We start from the raw sequence: 14,135 nt of genomic DNA, 5'->3' as shown, positions 1-14,135 counted from the left end.
CACTTTGAAAATGTAAAGTAGGTTGTGTAGATCTGGAGGAAAAAAAACGAATTGAATCCCTATTTAGATGAACCTTTTTCCCATTTTGCTACATTAAAATTCTAAGGGGAGTACACTTTCTATAGGCCCTGTACGTAACAGCTCTCTTCACCTAGTCTAAAGAACACTGACTATATGACATGAAGACAGACACGCATCTCTCTCAACTAGATCTGAAGACCCACCAGCTAGGGACCCCTCTCAGTAGGTGTACCCTTCACATCAACGACTCAGAGGCTCCTTTAGTTACACTAATCAAGAGCGCACACACACACACACACACACACACACACACACACACACTCTCACCAAACACACACTCTCACCAAACACACACACACTCTCACCAAACACACACACTCTCACCACACACACTCACACACACAGACACTCACCAAACACACACACTCACCAAACACACACACTCACTCACAAACAAACACACACACACACAAACAACACACACACTCTCAAACACACACACTCTCACCAAACACACACACTCTCACCAAACACACTCTCACCAAACACACACACACACACTCTCACCAAACACACACACTCTCACCAAACACACACACACACACACTCTCAACACACACACTCTCAAACACACACACTCTCACCAAACACACACACTCTCACCAAACACACACACACACACACACACACACACACAAACACACACACACACACACACACACTCACTCACAAACAAACACACACAACACTCACCAAACACACACACTCACCAAAAACACACACACACACACACACACTCTCACCAAAAACACACTCTCACACACAACACACACACACGCAACACACACACACACTCACCAAACACACTCACCAAACACACACACACACTCTCACCAAAACACACACACACTCTCACCAAAACACACACACACACTCTCACCAAAACACACACACACACTCACCAAACACACACACACACACACCAAACACACACACACACACACACACTCTCACCAAAACACACACACACACACACACTCACCAAAAACACACACACACACACACACACTCTCACCAAACACACACACACACACACTCTCACCAAACACACACACACTCTCACCAAACACACACACACACACACTCTCACCAAACACCAAAACACACACACACACTCACCAAAACACACACACACTCACTCACCAAACACACACACACTCTCACCAAACACACACACACACACTCTCACCAAAAACACACACACACCAACACACACACACACACACACACACTCTCACCAAACACACACACACACACACACTCAAAACACACACACACACACTCTCACCAAACACACACACACACACTCTCACCAAAAACACACACACACACACACACACACTCTCACCAAACACACACACACACACTCTCACCAAAACACACACACACACACACACACTCTCACCAAAAACACACACACACTCACACTCACCAAACACTCTCACCAAACACACTCACCAAACACACACACACTATCTCACCAAACACACACACACTCTCTCACCAAAACACACACACACACACTCACCAAACACACACACACACACTCACCAAACACACACACACACACACACACACACTCACCAAACACTCTCACCAAACACCAAACACACACACCAAACACACACTCTCACCAAACACACACACACACACACACTCACACACACACACACTCTCACCAAACACTCTCTCACCAAACAAAAACACACACACACACACTCTCACCAAACACACACACACACACACACACACTCACCAAACACACACACAAACACACACACTCACCAAAACACACACACACACACACCAAACACACACTCACCAAACACACACACACACACACACACACACTCACCAAACAACACACACACACACTCACCAAAAACACACTCTCACCAAACACACACACACACACTCTCACCAAACACACACACACACACTCACCAACACACACACACACTCACCAAACACACACACACTCACCAAACACACACACACACTCACCAAACACACACACACTCACCAAACACACACACACACTCACCAAACACACACACACACACACTCACCACACACACACACACTCACCATACACACACACACACACACACACACACACACACACACACACACACACACACACACACCACACACACACACACACCAAACACACACACTCACTCACCAAACACACACACACACGCAACACACACACTCTCAAACACACACACTCTCACCAAACACTCTCACCAAACACACACACACACTCACCAAACACACACACACTCACCAAACACACACACACTCACCAAACACACACACTCTCACCAAAACACACACACACTCACCAAAACACACACACACACACTCACTCACCAAACACAAACACACACACTCACCAAAACACACACACACACACGCACACACACACACTCTCAAACACACACACTCTCACCAAACACTCTCACCAAACACACACACACTCTCACCAAACACACACACTCTCACCAAACACACACACACACACACACTCTCACCAAACACACACACTCTCACCAAAACACACACACACTCTCACCAAACACACACACTCTCACCAACACACACACACTCTCACCAAACACACACACACTCTCACCAAACACTCACACACACACACACACCACCAAACACACACACTCTCACCAAACACACACACACACACACAACACACACACACACGCAAACACACACACACTCTCACCAAACACACACACACTCACCAAACACACACACTCTCACACACACACACACACACACACTCACTCACCAAACACACACTCACTCACCAAAAACACACACACTCTCACCAAAAACACACACACTCACTCTCACCAAACACACACACACACACTCTCACCAAACACACACACACACGCAAACACACACACACTCTCACCAAACACTCTCTCACCAAACAAACACACAAACACACACACACTCTCACCAAACACACACACACACACTCACCAAACACACACACACTCACCAAACACACACACACTCACCAAACACACACACACACTCACCAAACACACACACACTCACCAACACACACACACACTCACCACACACACACACACACATACACACACACACACACACACACACACACACACACACACACACACACACACACCACCAAAACACACACACTCACTCACCAAACACACACACACACACACACACAAACAACACACACTCTCAAACACACACACTCTCACCAAACACACTCACAAACAAACACACACACACTCACCACTCAACACACACACACTCACCAAACACAAACACACACACACTCACCTCTCAAACACACACACTCTCACCAAAACACACACACACACACACACACTCACCAAAACACACACACTCACCAAACACACACACTCTCAAACACAAACACACACACACACACGCACACACACACACTCAAACACACACACTCTCACCAAACACTCTCACCAAACACACACACACTCTCACCAAACACACACACTCTCACTCACCAAACACACACACACACACTCTCACCAACACACACACACTCACCAAACACACACACTCTCACCAAACACACACACACACTCACCACCAAAACACACACACTCTCACCAAACACACACACACTCTCACCAAACACACACACTCTCACCAAACACACACACACACAAACACACACACACACACACACGCAACACACACACTCTCACCAAAACACACACACTCTCACCAAACACACACACTCTCACCAAACACACACACACACACACACACACACACACACTCACTCACCAAACACACACACTCTCACCAAACACAACACACACACTCACCAAACACACACACACACACTCTCACCAAAACACACACACACTCTCACCAAAACACACACACTCTCACCAAACACACACACACTCTCACCAAACACAAACACACAAACACACACTCACCAAACACTCTCACCAAACACACACACACACTCTCACCAAACACACTCACACACACACACACAAACTCACCAAACACTCTCACCAAACACACACTCTCACCAAACACTCTCACCAAACACTCTCACCAAACACACACACTCTCACCAAACACTCTCACCAAACACACACACTCTCACCAAACACACACACTCTCACCAAACACACACACACACACACTCACCAAAACACACACACTCTCACCAAACACACACACAAACTCACCAAACACACACACTCACCAAACACACACACTCACCAAAACACACACTCTCTCACCAAACACACACACTCTCTCACCAAACACACACACACTCTCACCAAACACACACACACTCTCACCAAACACACACACACTCTCTCACCAAAACACTCTCACCAAACACACACACTCTCACCAAACACACTCACCAAACACTCTCACCACACACACACTCTCACCAAACACTCTCACCAAACACACACACTCACCAAACACTCTCACCAAACACTCTCACCACACACACACTCACCAAACACTCTCACCAAACACTCTCACCAAACACACACACTCTCACCAAAAACACACACACTCACCAAACAAACACACACACACACACTCTCACCAAACACACACTCTCACCAAACACACACACACACACTCACCAAACACACACACACACACACTCTCACCACAACACACACACACACACACACACACACACACACTCTCACCAAACACACACACACACACACTCTCATCAAACACACACACACACACTCTCATCAAACGCACACACACTCTCATCAAACACACACACACACTCTCATCAACACACACACACACACACACTCTCATCAAACACACACACACACACACACACTCTCATCAACACACACACACACACTCATCAACACACACACACACACACACACACACTCTCAACAACACACACACACACACACACTCTCATCAAACACACACACACACACACACTCATCAAACACACACACACACACACACTCTCATCAAACACACACACACACTCTCATCAAACACACACACACACACACTCATCAAACACACACACAGGTCCTCAAGAAGTCTTTACAGAAGACCCTGCGTCATCACTGCCTGGAAGTAAACAAAATACCTTGGTCTGCCAATCACAAACACAATACACAGCCATACTAGGACACCTATGAACCCTGCCCCTCATGTATTACAGATGTACTCAGAATAACACACAGTACACAATCACCCACTTAAAGTCCATACATTTTAATTATCTAAGAAAACTGTGATGATGATGTTGTGTGAGAGGAGTGTCAGTGTGTGTGTGTGTGTGTGTGTGTCCTGGACTGTGTGAGACAGCTTGTGAACTTTCTCCGTCCTTCTCTCCGTCTAATTTTAGGGACCAATGTAAGACTGCCCCAAGATGGGAGGGGCTGTGTGTGTGTGTGAGTCTGATATAGTTGCCATAGCTCCCCTGGATGCTGTAAATCAGTTACCTTCTGCCTGAACAAAGGCCCCAGCCAAGGGTATGGTGCACACACACACACACACACACAAGGGTGAGATGGAGGAGTAGCAGACAAATAGTGAGAAAACATTTCCATGATGTCTGCTCACCAGGCGCAAATACTCCCACAATATACTGGACGTTTATGTCTACATTACAATCCACACCTGCACATTTTTTGTGTAGGTGTCACACACACACACCCCTAACCTGTAGGAGCGATATACAGTATTTGGCTAAGAGCAGCCAGAGGTCAGATGATAAACAACAGGCAGAAAAGGGAGAGGAAATGCATGAACACCGGTATGTAGGCGGCAGGTAGCCGAGCGGTTAGAGCGTTGGGCCAGTAACCGCAAGGTCGCTGGTTTGAATACTAGAGCCGACAACGTGAAAAATCTGTCTATGTGCCCTTGAGCAAGGTACTTAAACCTAATTTGCTCCAGGGGTGCCATTTTACTACAGCTGACCCTGGAAAACAACACATTTCACTTAGGGATGCAGGATATAGTTGGTGAACATATCGGAATCGGCTAATATTATCTAAAAACGGCAACATCGGTATGGGCCCGATGTCTAGTTTAACGCTGATGTTAAAAACCGATGTCAAAGCTACCGTGCATACCTATTTAACGTAGGTACAGGACATAATGACCCCACGTAACATTTAGCGCTACATGTGCAACACAGCTAACCTAGCCCACAATATCTGTGCTGTGTGGATCGAGCAGTCAAACAAGTCGAGCAGTCATTTGAAAGAGTAAGAATTCAGCGAGACAACTAATAGGTGAAATCCATTAAAGCCAAGATAATGGAATTCATTGCCCTTGACAATCAACCGTTCTCTATCGTGGGTGATGATGGCTTTCGCCGACTGGCCGAGCACCGGTAGACACCACCAAGTGTGCTATTTTTCGATGTAGCCCACCCAGAGTTACACACCGCTATTAGCTTCACGACATACATACTATGGAACGCCATTTGGGTCTTTGCGTGTCAAAAAAATATACAGTATGACTGTCAATGATGTACAGAAAAGTCTGCAAACAAGCATACACCAGCCACAAACAATGTATTTACAATACCGCGTTGGTTATAAAGCATCATTTGTTCAACTGCAACTTCTGGGGTAGCTAGCTTTAGCACCAATACAACCAACCTGAAAACAATGACCAGTAGAAACTAGAGTAATTTTCATTATTCTTAGCAATGATTTAGGAAATCTTGTGAGCAAGTATTAGCTAGGTTGCCACTTGATGTTCGCCTATTGAAATTGAACTAGCCAGCTACTTAACCCTGTTGCCCACAGCTAACGTTATAAGCAGCCAGCTAGCTAGTGAGGCCCAACCGGACTGTGTTGTGAAGCTAGACACAATAATGATTAGGCCCAATAGTGGAATTTGCGGTTTGCCTTCAAAATAAAAGTATATAATTGACAGCGATGCAAATGAATACAAATAGTATAATTATGCCATACTTTTATTTTGAAGGCTAACAGCCCACTATTGTGGCTAATCCTTATCGTGGCTCGCTTCACAGATGGGTCCGACCACCATTAATCAAATAAGAACTGTCTTATAAACTAGGGTTATTTTAGATGACACCAAGTGAGTCAGCTAGCTAACTATGGCTACTGAAACTGATATTTTGCTATGTTTTTGGGGAAGAACTACATTGTTTGCATCCATCAGCTAGCTAGCTTTTTTATGACCAGCACTGTAGGTGCGCGAGACAACTTTACCAGCATCATAGCATACGTATTGATGAAATCATTGTGACATATGAAATACGAGTGATAGTTACTACACATCGATTACACTACGTTTAAAAAAATGGATTAACGTGTTAAATTATTTGACGTGCAGTCATATTCAGGTCCTGATGGGTCAACAAGCTTATTTGACATGTCAAATAGTGTTATTTGACGAGTATCTTTTTGGACACGCAAAGCCCCAAATGGCGTTCTATATAAATCCTGGTTGAGAATGAAACGACAGAACAAATGAACAAAGAAAAAGCACAGCAAGTAAGTGAAAGAAATAGGTTTTGATTAGGTTTTACTGGTAATGGGGACATACGGAAATGCCAATAAAATAACTTTGGCAGTGTGGTGTGTGTGTAACCTTTAACTAGGCAAGCACATCCATAGACGCGCACACGCATGTCAATCACTACGTCAGAGCGCAACACATGTTTGTTGTCCAACGCCGAAACCTGAACTAAAGACATCGGTTTAAAAGCTGACAGTGTTTTTATATTATTTTATTTTATTTAGAATCCTGTGGCTCTGTTGGGCTAAATTGCTGTGAGCGCTGCCATCTGTCCCGGGATCCTGCCAGATTCCGTATAGGGGGAGAGACCTGAAAGCCCAGCTAGCCTAGCTGCCTCCGCAGTCTTAAATGGAGGCCACTATTGAACGTTTCCAGTGTTGCAGGAACTGTGTTTACTTTGCTTTGTTCCGGGACAATGTGGACCGTGCTGACTTTCAATGTAGCAACAGCTTTCTTGCGGAGGACAACAGGAGCGAAGTAGATATACTTAGCAAGCAAGTAACAAACCTAAATAAGCTACTGGGGAACCCACGCCCACCTACTTTTTTTTATCTGCCGCGTCGGCTCTCCACAGCCGACTGGCCGGCGCTAGGCAGGGTTCATCCTCGAAGGGGTCTCCCCCTTCCTTGGAGAACGGAGCTGTTCTTGACCAACCAGCCATGGAGGTAAGTCACTCGCCGTGGAAGTCGAAGGTGTCCTCTAGTAATGGGGGCTTCCATGGAGATGTTGAGCCCGGAACTGACACAGAGCAGAAACAGCTTTGCCGCCCTGGATCCAGAGGTTCCAGTGCCTTCGTCCTTGGTGGCTTCCCAATCAAGATCGGATCCGGAGGTACCTGCGTCTTCGTCCTCGGTTCTGTCTCCTTCTCTGGTGGCTTCTACCTGGGGTTCAGATCTGAGACCTGCCCATGAAACATCACCACCTGTCATCATAGGCAGCTCTACGGTGAGAAACATCTCGGTCCCCAAGGCAAAACCTCTGTGCTACCCAGGAGCACAAGTACAGGACATAACAAGTCTGCTCCGACTGTTCTACCACAGATGCCGGGAGCTGACACTGTCGTAGTCCATGTGGGGTCAAACAACATCTGGAGGGTTAACTCGGAACATTAATTTGAGCATTAAAAGACTCCAAAAAACTGCCAATAATTTCAGGTCCAGTGCCATCGTTGGGCCGCGGGTGTGAAAGATTCAGCAGGCTACTGGCATTACACATCTGACTAAAAGACTACTGTACTCTGCTGGAGTCACTTTTATAGATAACTTTGAAACCTTCTAGAAACAGAAGGTACTCTACAGGAATGACGGAGTTCATCCAAATCATCTTGGCTCATGGACCCCACGCATTCCAAGGCCGCATTGAAACAAATGACTGGTAAATGATCCAAGACCAGCTCAGTTAATCCCTACCATTGTGACAATGAGTCGTCATAATGCTGTATCAAATGTACATGATCTTTGGGGCATGGGCAAATACAAAAGAACCACATTCCTGTAAAGCTTAGAGACGGTCTAATGTTAAATACTGTTGAAGTAATATGGCTACAGGTTAATCTGCCTCACCTATAGCCCATTCTTGTGGGAAGCTGATATAGACCACCAAGTGCTAACAGTCAGTATCTGGATAATGTGTGTGAAATGCTTGATAATGTATGTGAATTCAACAGAGAAGTACATTTTCTGGGTGATTTAAATATGGACTGGCTATCATCAAGCTGCCCACTCAAGAAATAACTTCAAACTGTAACCAGTGCCTGCAACCTGGTTCAGGTTATCAGTCAACCTACCAGGGTATTTACGAACATCACAGTAATTAAATCAACATGTATTGATCACATCTTTACTAACGCTGCAGATATTTGCTTTAAAGCAGTATCCAAATCCATAGGATGTAGTGATCACAATATAATAGCCATATCTAGGAAAACATAAGTTCCAAAGGCTGGGCTAATATATAAGAGGTCATACTAGAAGTTTTGTGGTGATTATTATTTGACCATGCTGGTCATTTATGAACATTTGAACATCTTGGCCATATTCTGTTATAATCTCCACCCGGCACAGCCAGAAGAGGACTGGCCACCCCACATAGCCTGGTTCCTCTCTAGGTTTCTTCCTAGGTTTTGGCCTTTCTAGGGAGATTTTCCTAGCCACCGTGCTTCTACACCTGCATTGCTTGCTGTTTGGGGTTTTAGGCTGGGTTTCTGTACAGCACTTTGAGATATCAGCTGATGTACAAAGGGCTATATAAATACATTTGATTTGATTCATATGTTGATGATGTAAAGAATAATTTGCTGGTCTGTGGTGTGTAATGAGGAGCAACCAGGTGCTGCACTTGACGCATTTATGAAACTACTTTTTCCAGTTACTAATAAGCACGCACCCATTAAGAAAATGACTGTAAAAACTGTTAAATCCCCATGGATTGATGAGGAATTGAAAAATGGTATGGTTGAGAGGGATGAGGCAAAAGTTATGAAAAAGAAGTCTGGTAGCCCAACTGATTGGCAAATGTACTGTAAATTAAGAACTAACGTGACTAAACCAAAATAAACTACACTATGAAACAAAGCTAAATCGTATAAAGAAGGACAGTAAAAAACCTTGGGGCACCTTAAATGAAATTTTGGGAAAAAGAGCCAACTCTGAGAGGGTATGAATGTGTGGGGTGTTCATAGACAAAACAAAGGCCTTAAAATGTCCACAATCTTATCGGCCACATGTCAGTAGTACACACCACCTCAATACAGTTCAAATAACAACATACAACTTGCAAGCAACCTCCCTTTTAACTAAAATGTCAACCCAAATACTTCTGGCAGGGCAATAATAGTCTGGCTCTAATGAAAATCAATGGAAAGTGCATCTGAAAAATAGAAAGTCTGCTGAAGGGTAAAGCACTGGAACGATAGAGGGAAGAGAAAGAGAACCAGAGAGATCTTAGCTGTGGTCTTCAGGCTTGCAGTTGTACTGTGACCGTCTGATCGTTTGTATGTCAAAGCTTCGCAACAATGTTGCTACTAAACCATGCGATCCATAACCGGTGCGGTCCCAAACGATAACAACCACGACCTAGAGCGGTCACACCGATGATTGAGTTAAACAAACTACACACGCTGGAAATAAACAAGACTTCTGCAGCATAGCACATACAATCAAACTGTAGCGCCAACCAAGAGCTCCCTCCCAGAGAGCTAAAAAAGCTCTCTATATCTCCTCCTTCCTTACTGCTGAAGCGCTCTTAAAGTGGTAGCGCACAGTGAAGGCTCCGTGCAGGATTTCACCACAAGATAAGCAAACTTAGGGATGACATGCCTGCAACAAACACTGACACTACAAATCCAAGTATATCGGACCCAATTATGATATTCAATTATGATATTCAAAAGTACAATTCTTGTCTTCAGTAAAGTCAGTGTGGAAGAGGTGAAAAAAATGGTTGTCTATCAACAATGACAAGCCACCGGGGTTTGACAATCTGGATGGCAAGTTACTGAGGATAATAGCAGACGATATTGCCACTCCTATTTGCCACAACTTCAATTTAAGCCTAATAGAAAGTGTGTGCCCTCAAGTCTGGAGGGAACCTAAAGTCATTCCGCTACCCAAGAATAGTAAAGCCCCCTTTACTGGCTCAAATAGCCGACCAATCAGCCTGTTACCATCTTCTGGAAAAAAAAATAGCATTGTATCTGGTCAAACACTATTTCACAGTAAACAAATTGACAACAAAATTTCAGCATGCTTATAGAGAAGGACACTCAACAAGCACAGCACTTACACAAATGACTGATGATTGGCTAAGATAAATTTATGATAAAATGATTGTGGGGGCTGTCATGTTAGACTTCAGTACAGCTTTTGACATGATCGATCATAGTCTGCTGCTGGAAAAACATATGTGTTATGGCTTTACACCCCCTGCTATAATGTGGATAAAGAGTAACTTGTCTAACAGAACACAGAGGGTGTTCTTAAATGGACGCCTCAAATATAATCCAGTTAGAATCAGGAATTCCCCAGGGTAGCTGCTTAGACCCCTTTTACATGTTTTACTAACGGCATGCCACTGACTGAGTAAAGCCAGAGTATCTACATATGTGGACGACTCAACACTACACGTCAGCTACTACAGCGACTGAAATGACTAACACTCAACAAAGAGCTGCAGTTAGTTTCAGCGTGGGTGGCAAGGAATAAGTTAGATAAATATTTCTAAAACTAAAAGCATTGTATTTCAAACAATACACTCATTAAACCCTAAACCTCAACTAAATCTTGTAATAAATCATGTGGAAATTGAGCAAGTTGAGATGATTAACTTCATTAGGGTAGGAGGCACAATTTTCACCTTCGGATGAAAAGCGTGCCCAAAGTAAACTGCCTGTTACTCAGGTCCAGAAGCTAGGATATGCATATAATTGGTAGATTTGGATAGAAAACACTCTAAAGTTTCCAAACTTCCATATGATAAAATAATGTCTGTGAGTATAACAGAACTGATATGGCAGGTGAAAACCGGAGAAAAATCCATCCAGGAAGTTTTTATTTAATTTATGTTTGTAGTTTTCCATTGACTACCTATACAGATTCCATTGACTTAGGACTCAAATTGCACTTCCTATGGCTTCCACTCGATGTCAACCGTCTTTAGAAATTGTTTCAGGCTTGTATTCGGAAAAATGAGAGAGTAAGACCAGTCTGAATGAGTGGACACTGCAGTGTCCCAGAGGTTATTCATGCACACGACCGAGAGCGCGCCTTTCTTGTTTTCCTTTAATATTGATGAAGCTTTTGTCCGGTTGAAATATCATTGATTATTATGACTAAAAACAACCTGAGGATTGATTATAAACATCGTTTGACATGTTTCTACGAACTTTACTGATATTTTTTTTTTTTTGTCTGCTGTTTTGACTGCCTTTGAGCCTGTGGATTACTGAACGAAACTGATGTTTTTGGATATAAAGAGGGACTTTATCAAACAAAACAAACATTTATTGAGTAAATGGGAGTCTTGTGAGTGCAACCATATGAAGATCAAAAGGTAAGTGATACATTTTATCGCTATTTCTGACTTGTGTAACTCCTCTACTTGGCTGGTAACTGTTTGTAATGATTTGTCTGCTGGGCACTGTTTTCAGATAATCACATGGTATGCTTTTGCTGTAAAGCCTTTTTGATATCTGACACCGTGGTTGGATTAACAAGAAGTTCATCTTTAAACCGATGTATAACACGTATGTTTTATGAATTTTTATAATGAATATTTCTGTTTATGAATTTGGCACTCTGCAATTTAACTGGATATTGGCCAGGTGGGACGCTACCGTCCAACACCCCCTAGAGAGGTTAAACTGCTTGGAGTAACCCTAGATTGTAAACTGTCATGGTCAAAACATATCGATGCAGCAGTAGCTAAGATGGGGAGAAGTCTGTCTATAATAAAGTGATGCTCTGTCTTTTTAACAGCACTATCAACAAGGCAGGTCCTACAGGCCCTAGTTTTGTCGCACTTTGTTCAGTCATGTGGTCAAGTGCCACAAAAAAAGTCTTAGGAAAATTGCAATTGGCTCAGAACAGGGCAGCATAGCTGGCCCTTGGATGTACACAGAGCGCTAATATTAATAAATATGCATGTCAATCTCTCCTGGCTGAAAGTGGAGGAGAGATGGACTTATTTATGAAAGGTATTGACATGTTGAATGCACTGAGCTGTCTGTCTAAACTACAGGCACACAGCCCGAACACTCATGCATACCCCACAAGACATGCCACAAGAGGTCTCTTCACAGTCCCCAAGTCCAGAGTAGACTATATGTAGTACTGTGTTTTTCCCAGAGCCATGACTACATGGAACTCTATTCCATATCAAGTATCTGATGCAAGCAGTTAAATTAGATTTAAAAAACAGAAGAAAAAAAACAATTTTGGAACAGAAGGACTGTGAAGCAACAAACATTGGCACAGACATATGCGATAAAACGCACTATACATACACATGGATTTAGTACTGTAGATATGTGGTAGTGGTGGAGTAGGGACCTGAAGGCACACATTGTTGTGAAATCTGAATGTATTGTAATGTTTTAAATTGTATAAACTGCCTTAATTTTGCTGGACCCCAGGAAGAGTAGCTGTTGCTTTAAAAGGCAATGCGACCAAATACTAATTGAGTGTGTGTAAACTTCTGAGCCACTGGGAATGTGATGTAAGAAATAAAAGCTGAAATAAATCACTCTACTATTATTCTGACCTTTCACATTCTTAAAATAAAGTAGTGATCCTAACTGACCTAAGACAGAGAATTTTTACTAGAATTAAATGTCAGGAAATGTGAATCTGAGTTGAAATGCATTTGGCTAAGGTGTATGTAAACTTCAACTGTATCTACTGTAAATCACATCCAGATATGATACGATACGATATATGCATTCAGCACCACAGATAGAACTCTTGATAATGGGTAGGCAC

The 14,135-nt window shown here is 43.4% G+C and overlaps 1 protein-coding gene across 5 annotated transcripts in view; it reads right to left on the bottom strand.

Moving 5' to 3' along the window:
- Positions 1-14,135, bottom strand: part of LOC112266167 (phosphatidylinositol 4,5-bisphosphate 3-kinase catalytic subunit beta isoform-like) — a 141,569-nt gene that overhangs the window by 64,197 nt on the left and 63,237 nt on the right. The window contains exon 1 of one of the 5 annotated variants that reach the window (XM_042296355.1): positions 10,592-10,805. The exons of the other annotated variants lie outside the window; for them this stretch is intronic. The gene's annotated coding sequence lies outside the window, so the exon portion shown is untranslated. Of the gene's footprint in view, positions 1-10,591; positions 10,806-14,135 lie in introns of those variants that run through there. 5 annotated transcript variants of the gene reach the window in all.

This window comes from Oncorhynchus tshawytscha, linkage group LG13 (genome assembly GCF_018296145.1).
Source record: "Oncorhynchus tshawytscha isolate Ot180627B linkage group LG13, Otsh_v2.0, whole genome shotgun sequence".
Classification (NCBI taxonomy): domain Eukaryota; kingdom Metazoa; phylum Chordata; class Actinopteri; order Salmoniformes; family Salmonidae; genus Oncorhynchus; species Oncorhynchus tshawytscha.
This window is presented reverse-complemented; position numbering and strand designations above follow the sequence as displayed.